Raw genomic sequence first — 12,500 nt, 5'->3', positions numbered from 1 at the left:
GTTTTTTTCTAAGTTCCTATCCTCCCCAAATGTGTAGTTCTGGCTCTTGTCCCACAATGTGGCACCTTGGGAAAATGATGTTTCCAAGCAAGGTATTATTTTCTCATAGCTATATGTATTTTACACAGAAGACTGGAAACAAACAACCTTACTTGTATGACGATGTCTATTAATGACCATCACATGATGGCTAGACAAGGGTACACATGAACACACACACATATATATATGAGCTTCTTTCAGTTTCCATCCATTGAATCAACTCACAAAGCTTCAGTTGGCCTGGGACTAGTGCCACATCATGGGACTGACCCCAGGACTGCATGGTTGGGAAGCAAGTTTTGGAAGCAAGTGCAGCCATGCCAGTTTTCTACAAAAAAGACTGAGCCAATTCCTAATGAATTTCCTTTGCCTTTTAGTTGAGTTCATTGCCTAAGATATTCTAAAGTAAAAAAAAAAAATCTTTTTTTACTCTAGGCACAAGGTCCAACATTTTTGGGGATTAGATCGACCAACCCAGTACACAACTGGTACATAATTTATTGATCCCGAAAGGATGAAAGGCAAAGTCAACCTCAGGAGAATTTGAACTCAGAACATAAAGACATATGAAATATCGCTAACCATTCCGCCTGGTGTGCTGCGTTTCTGCCAGCTCGCTGCCTTTTAGTAAAAAAATATTATTAACATAATTTCTACCATGATAAGTGATTCTATAAACTTCTCAATTTAAAACATTTGGTAATACCATGTTATGGAATGATGTGTCAATTTTCTAACAGACTCAGAAAATTGCAATAAACAAATACATCAATTTAGCAATCATGTTCTATATTATTTTTATTCATTTTGATTCTTTTTATGTTTTCATTCTTATCAACAGATTTTTGGCAGCTAAATGGTAACTAAATTTAATTTTAAGCAGCTTCTCTGTATGCATAAGCGTGCATGTGTGTGCACATGTGCATGTGCTTGTGTGTATTTATGCAAGTATGTGTGTGTAAAATGAAGTTTTTAAAAAATTGCTTTATCTAAAGCAACCCTGATGCCTTACATTCTTTCAGCTTTTATCTCTGCCTTCAAAACACGCTAATAATATTTTATTTTTAAAAACAGATAAAGACATATGTTATACTTAATCATGATGAATGCAGATTATAATTTCTGCTAGAAAACGGCTTTCTTAGAGTTACTTCTTTAACAAAAAAGAAAAAGAAAAAAATGAAAAAAATATGGGAATATCAGTAGGTAAGAAATCCATGATACTGTTTGCATTCATTAAGGAATGGTTAAGCAAAGAATGTGGCATTAACTTTTATAAGGTCATCAGAACCTGAATTTTGTTCAAAAACAACTGTACAAGGAGAATAATTGTTTTATAAACATATATGTCAGGTCAGAAACACTAATTGGCAGGCAGGAATTTTGACATTAGCTTAAAACCAAGATAAAGTTTTATGTTATGTGAATAGATATAATTTAATGAAGTGATAAGAACATTTTTTTGAAAAACTAGTTATGAGTTAGTGTGTTGTTCCATAACACATTGATTCATTTCTATTTGTAGTTATAGTTAAAGCAAATACTTATAAAATTATTTTCAAATGTAGCACTCCATGAAGAAGAAAGTAAGACAAAATAGAAAAGAGAAACAAAACTTGAATGTCTTCAGACTGTAATTATTTTCCATCTATAAGAAATGTCATGCTTTGTAAGATGTTTAATTTATTTAGCTCCAGTTATGTCATTCTGACAATTTCTAAAAGGAACGATATAGCCCTATACATGGCTACCTAAAATTAGAATTTTGAAGATCTTCTTAATATGCAAACAATAAATAATCCTGTCAAATATTATGCAGAAATGATTATCTCCCTTATGCTAATTGGCCACCAGGGAATACCATGTATTTTCATACATAATTTTTGAAAAATATATGATTCAAATCTCACCAGGTAAAGTAATTTCAATTGTGACATTGATACTATGCATATCAAAAAATTAAGCAAATTCCTCATACTGCTTCTATGAAACTTCATTCCACTTCTCTAAATAGTGAGACTGAGGAATTCTTGCAAAGTAACTTGGAAACATTTAATATTATATTCCAAAGAAAATATGTTCAGGCTTTATCAGGAGATGACAGTGAAGTTTGCTTTAGCATGAAAGTAGAATTATGAGAAAAACTCTCAACTTCAGTTTAAAAAGAAAATCCCCATATACATATATATATATGAGGAATTTTTTTCAAGTTTCCATGAACTAATTTTACTCACAATGTACTGGTCAACCTGCTATAATATAGGAGGACACAAACTGATGGTGTCCACATTATCACCTGGTGTAGATATAATTAATTAAAAAAGATTGTGTAAAAGAAAATTTGACAAAAAAGAAAACAGCTCTAAACACCATAGTTTGATATATGCTTTAAGTTGACATGAAATTTAATTTTTTTGCTCTCTTCTGACAAAATAAAGAGCATTTCCGTGATATTTAATCAATGTGACTTTTTTCTTTGTTATTAAATGAAACCAAGAAATATGAAAGGCCTAGAAAACAGGATTCAAACTTCATATAATGAATTCTTAAAGTGTAAAACTATATTACAAGATTAAACACCTTAAAAACTTTAGTGCATAATCTTTAATTATCATGCAATTCAATACAAAATGTAATATGACAAGGTGACAACTCAGTCATATACTACAGGATTTTAAAGTTCATTATTCCATGTCCAGTGTGAGTAATGATTGAATTATATCTTTGAAAAGCCTGATGGCTAAGAAGTAAAATGGCTAAATAGTTAGAGCAATGAAGCCATACATTATGAATTCAGATTGCAACGAGCATTATTTTATGGCCTTGAGCAATTCGCATTATTCTTCACCATTCAATTCATCTAGTTATTAAAGTCCTACTTTACAATATTTTATAACAAAGCTAAGAAGAGCAATCAAATATATTTTTTAAAAAATAATAAAACTGTTTAAAAAATTTCTGAAATATCCAGTTTTGTAGACTGTCCGTAGTACTATAAAAATAAATAAAACAATTTTTGAAAAATTAATGGATATAAAAAATAAAATTTCCAAAAATGTCAATTGTGTTCCAGAAGTGTTGCTTCATCAAAAATGCCACAAAATATAATTCACAGAGCATTCTACTAAACCTAGTTTATAAATAAAAATAATTAAACATTAACTAAAAACAAATAAATTATAAATTAACAATTTGAAAATTAATTTCTTTTTTTTGAAAAAAAAAATCTTTTATATTTTATATTTTGATAATATTTCTTTTAAACAATTAACTATCATTCAGGTGTTTTAATAACTTTTGGGCTTTAAAAAAAAATATGGATGTCAACAAATCAGAAATGTTACATGAAGATAATCCTTTGCAAATAAATACCCTAACTCACCTGATTTATAGTTTTGTTTAGTGATTTCAGCTTTGGTAATAGCAATTTTCAGAAAGAACATGTGAATCGTCAAAAATTAAGCATCTTCCAAAATCATTTCTTGTACTTTTATGCATGTAAATTTGAAGAGTGCTAACATTAAATTAAAACAAACAAATAACAGTAAAGAGGAGCCAAACATAAAAGTAAAATAAAATAGAATAAATAAATTCACAATGAGATTAAAAAAAAAAAAAATTGGTCTTCATATGCAGAAGAGCAATTTTTGAAGCTTAACACATTTTCAACGACTGTACAAGCATTGAATTCAATGACAGGGAATACTGACTACAAAAGCATCCTACGCTATCGATGAATAAGTTTCCGGTATACACTCAAGTTTGTCTAATACTTGAAATAATAATGATTAGCTTGTTCTATTCAATTGTCAGTCATTATTGCTGTTGTAGTTGGTGGTAGTTTTTGCTGCTGCTGCTGCTGCCGTTGTTCTTGTTATTTACCAGAATAAAAAAGATAATATAATGTACAAGCTTTGCATGCAGTTCTAACAAAATTGTCTGCTGACTATGAATGACAAAGTCTGTTGACTAATTAAATTTGCTGCTGCTGCTACTACTACTACTACTACTACTACTACTACTACTACTACTAAAAAAGTTTTTATTAAAACAAATAATATTCAGTAAACAATTGTAAAGAGTTGTGCATTGGGGGCGGAGGGAGGAAAAATGTGTTTGTGTGTGTGAATATGTATTCTATAAAGACACGGCAACAGTAGGAAAATGATCAACTTGCTTAAATCCATCAACAAGTAAACATAGTTTAAATTCAAAATGCTAGAAGTGTCAAACATTTCATAATTTCACATTGACATCATTCTTCGACTGAGTCTATAATTTCTCTGTAATACAAATCTATTATTGTCTGCTTTATGAATGTATCTGAATATGTATGAATGAAAATTAGGAAGGAAAAGAAAGAAGCAAACAAACAAAACAAAGCAAATGAAAGCAATTATGAAAGCAGTTGTGTTGATCTTCTTGATTGCTAGCTATTATGGAAGCACAAGTAAGTCTCTGATGATCTTTCAAAACCCTGAAAGACTTCAAATGACTTGAGATCAATCATGATTGATGTTTCATTCATAGCAATTTCTCGTATACAACTGAGAAGAAAAAACAGAAACCCAAGTGTATCCCAAAGACAAGGCATCTTCTTAAGAGCCAGAAAAACTTCATTCTTGATTTTTCTGACCTCAAACAATTATCAAGTATAATTTGAAGAACTGTTTACATATCTTGGTTAGTGCCAATGCTATGAGCCTTGGACCACAACTACCAAGAAGAAAAACATTTTTTAAAAAATAAACACAACCTAGTTCATCAATAATTTATTACCCTGAGTCAACTAGAAAGTTTCCATATAGAGATTCAGATAGAAATAGCAGTAACGTATCACTCAAATCACACCCTACTGTCTTAGATAAAGAAAGGACACAAAGAACAAAGTGCTCAATGGATTGTAGCCATGCTGGTTCGATTTAATCCTTGGGTGGCATACTTAATCACTGAGTTGCAGACTCAAAAACATCTTAGTTTAAATAAAGGAAATATACATATTGTAGCTGTAGACATACTCGTATAATGATGTGATGGTCATGTTTGGAATGTCCTGTTTGATTAAAGTTGATCGGACTAAATTGACCCCAGGACTTATTCTTTGTGGGCCTAGTACTTATTGTATTGGTCTCTTTTGCTGAACTGCTAAGTTACAGGGATGTAAACACACCAACATCAGTTGTCAAGCAATAGTAGGAGGAGGGAGGCAAACACAGACACACACATAAATATCATCATCATCATCATCATCATCATCGTTTAACGTCCGCTTTCCATGCTAGCATGGGTTGGACGATTTGACTGAGGACTGGTGAAACCGGATGGCAACACCAGGCTCCAGTCTGATTTGGCAGAGTTTCTACAGCTGGATGCCCTTCCTAACGCCAACCACTCAGAGAGTGTAGTGGGTGCTTTTACGTGTCACCCGCACGAAAACGGCCACGCTCGAAATGGTGTCTTTTATGTGCCACCCGCACAAGCCAGTCCAGGGGCACTGGCAACGATCTCGCTCGAAAATCCTACAGGAGCCAGTCAGGCGGTACTGGCAACGGCCACGCTCAAAATGGTGCATCTCATGTGCCACCCGCACAAGAACCAGTCCAGGGGCACTGGCAACGATCTTACTTGGCTTGCCGGGTCTTCTCACGCACAGCCCATTTCCAAAGGTCTCGGTCTCGGCATGCATATATATATATATATATATATATATATATATGATGGGCTTCTTTTAGTTTCCGTCTACCAAATCCACTCACAAGGCTTTGGTTGGCCTGAGGCTATAGCAGAAGACACTTGCCCAAGGTGCCATGCAGTGGGACTGAACCTGGAACCATGTGGTTACGAAGCAAGCTTCTTACCACACAGCCATTTCTGTACCTATACATATATATATATATATATATATATATATATTGTATGTATGTATATATGCACATACAGACACACATTACGGTCACTCAAATGGCACTACATAATCATCCAGCTGATACCAAGAGGAAAAAAAATACAAAACCACAATGTTAAAATGATGATAATTAACGACTATGTACACAATGCATACTTGTGGTATTTTTCATTTAATTAGAAGCATTTTTTTTTCCAAATGAAGCTATATAATAAAATTTCATTGAGAATATGTCTATATATATATATATATATATATGTGTGTGTGTGTGCACATGAAAATAAATGCTTGCATATGTGTACAAAGGTATACACAGCTGTATACACACATACAGAGACAACAGACATATATCACAATACATGCACAATGCATACACACGCATATATGCGTATGTGTAAAAATGAGGAAGTCTGTATGGAGAGGTCTTAATGTAAATTGAGATTCCAATGTAGAATTATAATTGGTTCTGAGCCAGATATCACTCATACTACATGCTCTAAGTACAGCATGTTGGAAAAGTTCTTGTTCCTTTCCTGTTTTGAAATGAACAAAAAAGAAAAAAACCCAGAAAAACTGAAAATAAATAAATAAATGAATAAAATAGTAATAGTAATAATAATAATAATAATAATAATAATGATAATAATAACAATGGTTTCAAATTTTGGCACAAGGCTAGCTGTTTTGGAGGATGGTATGAGTCACATACAATGACCCTAGTATTCAACTGAAATTTTCTTATCAAGTGATTACATTATCTCAGTGGTCCTTGATATTTTTCCCTCGGCAGTGCACCGGAGACCAGCTAAAGAATTGCTAGCACACATCACACAGGAATTTTTTGAAAAAATATGTCTTTCAGTATAAAAATACAGAGAAAAACTACAGAAAACTACAGCTTAGTTTTATCAATAAATAATATTTTTGATAGCAAAATTATGGATAACACAAATTAGTTATTAGTGACAGAAGCAGTATTAATTCAAAATAGCATTGTGTATATCTTACTGAATGTGGATATACTTAGAAAAGCCACAATACTGCAGGACTTGTCCCAAGAAAGCATCTCATGAACACCTCAGTGCTATGGCTTCACACAGTCTATTCTACATTATGTAAAATATACAGATTATTATCCTGAACAAAACACTTTTGAAGGTACTCAAGCATTTATAAGGATTTTTTGTAAGACTTCAATTTTATGTTTAAACAAATTACAGGGCATTTAGATAGACCTTATGGTGATGCTCTGCCAGAGAATTGTTGGGTTTTCTGTTTTTTTTTTTGGCAGTTCTACCAAATGAAATAGTGTGGTGTGTGAGATGGTGAAGAGTGGTGTGTGGCAAGTTTAGATGCTCCTTCACAGTAGTGCTCTGCCTGAGATCAAGTGTATTAAACATGAAAAAGATTCATCAATAAATAAATTTGACTGGAATATTGAAAAGGACAAATATGAAACTAAATTATTGCTACATTATCATGGCCTTTATTTTAAACAAATAGACCTATTTATTTCACCAAAAGGTAGAATAAATGAATAAATTATTTAAACAGTAAAAAAACTGTCAATGCACGTATGCATAATGGTATGCATTTATGTATACAAATATATATTACGTCTGAGCATTACATATAACTTCAGGTCAAAATTAAGAGCTTTCACAAATATATAAAAAGAAAAAAGAGAGGTGGGAGAGTAAAAGTTCCAATAAATTTATCAACAATTGGATGATAATTGCTGTTTGGTATGTGCTTTGTTTTACAATTACTTTCTGTTGAGAAAACTATTCTTTGCCTTCTTTGGAAAGTTCTAATGATGTGAAGGTTACTATGGAAACAGATAACATTGAAGATGAAAACAGAATAGAAAGTACATAGGCACATCCAGAGTTAAGTGAACACATGAAGAATGAAAGAATATGCAAGTTAAAGTAAAACAATGCAGATTAACCAAACAAGAGGTTTAACTGTAAGGGATTGCAATTTCCATGCATGCATGTATGTATAACTGCACATGGAAATGTATGGATATATATATATATATATATATATGTATACACACATGCACACACACGTGACTATATGAGTGTTCCAATAATTTTTAAGTGATATAATAACTAGGCACATCACAGAAATATTTTAATCAAGCAAACTAGTTACGTCTTTAATATATATGTGTATGTGAATATATATGTGTGTGTGCGCATATGTGTATACATGTATATATATCAACATTTAATGTCCTCTATCTATAAACATGTATACATATGTATGTGTGTGCATGTACATATGTATGTATATTTGTGTATACATATATATATGCATAAATATATATATATATGTATATGTATATATATATATATATATATATATATATATATATATATATATATATATATATATATATATATATATATATATATATATATATATATATGCAAGGCTTATTTATATGCTCTAAGAATACATTTGGCAGAGACAGAAACAGATAAAAGAAGAGAAAAATGTTCTAATTTAATATATTTGAAGTAGTTTGAAATTACCAGGAAATTGCTAGATAATTTCCCTGAAGTGCCAGCTGTAACGAGAATCCCCGTCCGCATCATATTTTAAAAGTTATTCATTCAATTAGTTACATGTTTGTTTGCACTTCTGTGTGCATGTCTCAGTCATTGCAATTCCACAAAACAAAACAACTTACTATTACTACCACTATTTACAGATGCATGCACGCATACATACACACAGACACACACACACACACACACGCATATATATATATATATATATATATATATATAGGTGCATGGCACAGTGGTTAGAGTGTCAGGCTTACAATCGCAAGGTTGTGAGTTTAATTCCCGGATTGGGCTGTGTGTTGTGTTCTTGAGCAAGAAACTTTATTTCATGTTACTCCAGTTCCCTCAGCTGTAGAAATATATATATATATATATATAAATATATATATATATATATATCCAACCCATGCCAACATGGAAAATAGATGTTAGATGATGATGATGATAGTGATGATGTATAGGCGCATAAGTTATTTTTTCTTAAGAAGTTACCTCCTCAGCCACATGGTTTGGGGTTTAGTCTCAAGCCAAACAAAGCCTTGTGAGTGGATTTAGTAGACAGAAATTAAAAGAAGCCTGTTGTATGTGTGTGTGTGTGTGTGTGTGTGTGTGTGTGTGTGTGTGTGTGTGTGTGTGTGTGCTACTGTTTCCTGCTCTAGCTTCACATGATAGTCGTAAATGATTGTTACTGTCAGACAAACAGTGTCTTTCATTTCCAATAGTTCATGAGAACATGTATGGCCATGGGGAAATATTACCTTGCTTGGAAAGAGGTTTCTGCAAAAGAAACTCTGCCTCAATAAATTTTGTGCAATCCAAGCAAGCATGGAACAGAGGAAGTTAAAACAATAAGGATGTTGGTGCCTGTATTAATGTATATGTATGTGTGTATGTACATTTATATATATATATATATATATATATATATATATATATATATATATATATATATATATATATATATATATATACATATATATATACATACATACATATATACATACACACACACACTGAGGAGCAAGGGAGAAAGATAAACAGAGAGGGAAAGATAAAGTTATATATACATAAAAAACAGATGTTTTGGCAAGTGTATTATGTGTTGAGAAATAAATATGGCTTATGTGTGGGGCATGATTTCAGTTAATCAAATGCCAATTGTTTTATTGAATATAATTAAATACAATATATTTTGCAGTTAATATAAATCTCACAGCATATGCATACGTGTGTGTGTGTGTGTGTGTGCATGCGTGTGAGCATGTTTCTGAGCGCATATTCCAGCATACATGCATTCATACATACACTCATAAATTAGCTGGATTTAATAATATTAGGAATGTGCAAAATATAAATTTTTATTAAAATTCACATTCACAGCAAATTTATTCTGTGTCTTATTCTAGTAGTTCCAAGAAATGTCGAATAACAAAATGAATATATAAAAATAAAAAAATTTAAAAAGTAACATTAACAAAAATTTAAAAATAAGGAAACCAAAAACCATATTGGCAAATCAACATAATTCTTAAAATGTGTTTTTTTTTTTCAATGTAATAATTCATCTGACATGAAATAAGTTTAACCAAAAATGTCACCTAGTTATTTATATAATATCTTCCTACACCTGTTAAATGATAAACAATGACTGTTTTTAATTTCATTATGTAAATTAGTGACTATTTAGATATCTATTTCAGCTGCAGCGAAATTATTACAATTTATTTATTTTTTGTTTGTTTTGTCTTTTGCATTTTTTTCTCCAATGGGACATTTCCAAACGAAAGAGAAAGAGACAGATACACAGAACTGTTAGGAATTATTCTGACGTTTGAAAATAGATACCTCTGGGAATTCAATATGTATCAATTTTTTTGTTTGTCTATGATGGTTAAAAATTCAATTTATTGTTTAATTAACAAATATCAGATAATTTTTTTTGAGAGACATAAAGTCCTTCAATCTGAATTAATTCAAACAATAGGCATAAGTATGGCAATGCAGTTAAGAAGATTGTTTTCAAACCACTTACTATCAGGTTCAATCCTGCAGTTTGGCATCTTGAGTAAGTGCCTTCTGCTATAGTCCTGAACTGGTCAAAGCCTTGAGAGTAGATTTGGTAGATGGAAACTAAAAGCCTATCTATCTCTCTCTCTATCTATCTGTCTGTATGTATGTATACATGCATGTGTGTGCATCTCTGTGTGTATGCATGCATTCCTGTAAGTGTGTATGTGTGTCACTTCATTTTAGTAGTCATGAATGCAGGAAAGGAAGAAAAAGAGAGAGGCATTTGGATGTGATGGCTTGCATCATAAACTTATGCTGCGTAACATACATCCAACACATTTAATGGACATTTCACACCATTTATTAGATACAAGTTGAATTATACTTCTTTTTTGTTATTCTTTCTGTAACATAAAATTCTTTTTTAAATCCCCATATTAAAAAAAAACAACAACAAATATTTTAGTGTGCGCATGTGTTTGTGTAAGGGCCTATGGTTTGTCAAATGTTTAATTGTTTGCTCAGATAGCTATGCTTAGATACTAATCGTATTCAACAGACATGCTTGGAATTTAAATTTATTTTATCAATTTACTATTTTTATACAAAGAATTTTTTCTTACATCATAACATACCAGCATCACATGTGTACATGTCGTTCAGCCTAAGTCAACCTTGATTGATCAGAACTACAATGAAAAGCATTCCAGCCATGACCAGACCATTTTTTGAACACTACATAGGCTTTAGATTATCTAATGTGTATTTCCATTATCTAAGACTACTGGATGTGATTTGACAGAAATTTGGTTGCTATTTCTAGCAGGTTGTGAATTATTCACTGGTTCAAGTGGAAGAGTTTGTTTCATTTGAAAATAAAATCTATTCTTTCATCTTTTTCTTGCTTCAGTCATTGGGCTATGGTCATACTAGAGCAATGATTTGAAGAGCTTAGTCAAGGAAATTGAGCACAGAACTTATTTTTTAAAATTTGGTACTTATTTTATTGATCTGGTTTGCAGAACCGCTAAGTTATGAGGGTGTAAAAAAAACAACATAAATTGTTAGCTAATGTGGGTGGGGGACAAAAACAAACACACGCACACACCTAAAGAGGCTTCCAAAGTTACTCCCAAGTAAATTCATTCACAAGACATTGGTTGTACCAGAGCCATAAAAGAGAACCCTTGCCCAGGGTGTCACACTGTGGGACTAAGCCCTTGTGGCTTTAAGTTATGTCTGTCATAACAGCAACAACACACACACACACACACACACACACACACACACACACACACACACAGAGGGACAATTGGATAACATTTCCTAGATCTTTTATACTATTTGCAATTATGTAGGCAAATTAGGTGATAAAGTTGTGTTTGTGTTGGATATGCAATCGAGAAAGAGAAAAGGAGAGAAGGAGAAAGCTAGAGAGAATGAAAGAAAGAAAGAAAGAAAGAAAGAAAGGAGCCAATGTAGGTCATTAACTGCCCATTCTAAACCATATTGTCTGTCTGTTGACGATTCCTTACCTTTTAATTACCATTTTATGACTTCTTGTTGCTTCTTTTTGTTTGTTGTTTGTTAATTCTGAGACAAAATGACTGAGAATGGCCAACAGAGTGAAGTATAATGATGATGTTGTAGAAGGTGGTGCAGTGGTGGTGGTGGTGGTGGTGTATGGCAGTTGGAATGTTCAGGTAAGGCTACGGTGGGGTGCAATGCATGATTAGCAAAGTAAAGTGGTAGGTAACATCTCATTTCTGACCAAGGGTGAATGGATAGGTTCTGATGGAAGGCATTCATTTTGTGTTCGTTGTATTTTTCCCCATAAAACCTACTACTACTATAACACATACCAGCACCACCACTACCACTACTACAGCTGTTGTTAGATCTGACAAGAGTTTTTTTCATGACTGCCATCATACACTTGCTATAATTGTTAGAACCGCTGCCTA

The 12,500-nt window shown here is 32.2% G+C and overlaps 1 protein-coding gene and 1 long non-coding RNA gene across 3 annotated transcripts in view; both read right to left on the bottom strand.

The window, feature by feature from the left end:
• The window catches only part of LOC149132551 (uncharacterized), a 7,393-nt gene extending 3,526 nt beyond the window's left edge, over positions 1–3,867 (bottom strand). The window contains exon 1 of the long non-coding RNA XR_016244494.1: positions 3,425–3,867. This is a non-coding gene — a long non-coding RNA (uncharacterized LOC149132551). The remainder of the gene's footprint in view (positions 1–3,424) is intronic.
• LOC106870740 (tRNA (guanine-N(7)-)-methyltransferase non-catalytic subunit wdr4) overlaps positions 1–12,500 on the bottom strand; it is a 1,059,977-nt gene that overhangs the window by 525,358 nt on the left and 522,119 nt on the right. The gene's annotated exons all lie outside the window — the stretch shown is intronic.

Source organism: Octopus bimaculoides, chromosome 15 (assembly GCF_046866305.1).
Source record: "Octopus bimaculoides isolate indiv1 chromosome 15, ASM4686630v1, whole genome shotgun sequence".
In the NCBI taxonomy this organism is placed as follows: domain Eukaryota; kingdom Metazoa; phylum Mollusca; class Cephalopoda; order Octopoda; family Octopodidae; genus Octopus; species Octopus bimaculoides.
Note: the sequence above shows the minus strand (reverse complement) of the source record. Positions and strands in the feature narration are given on the sequence as shown.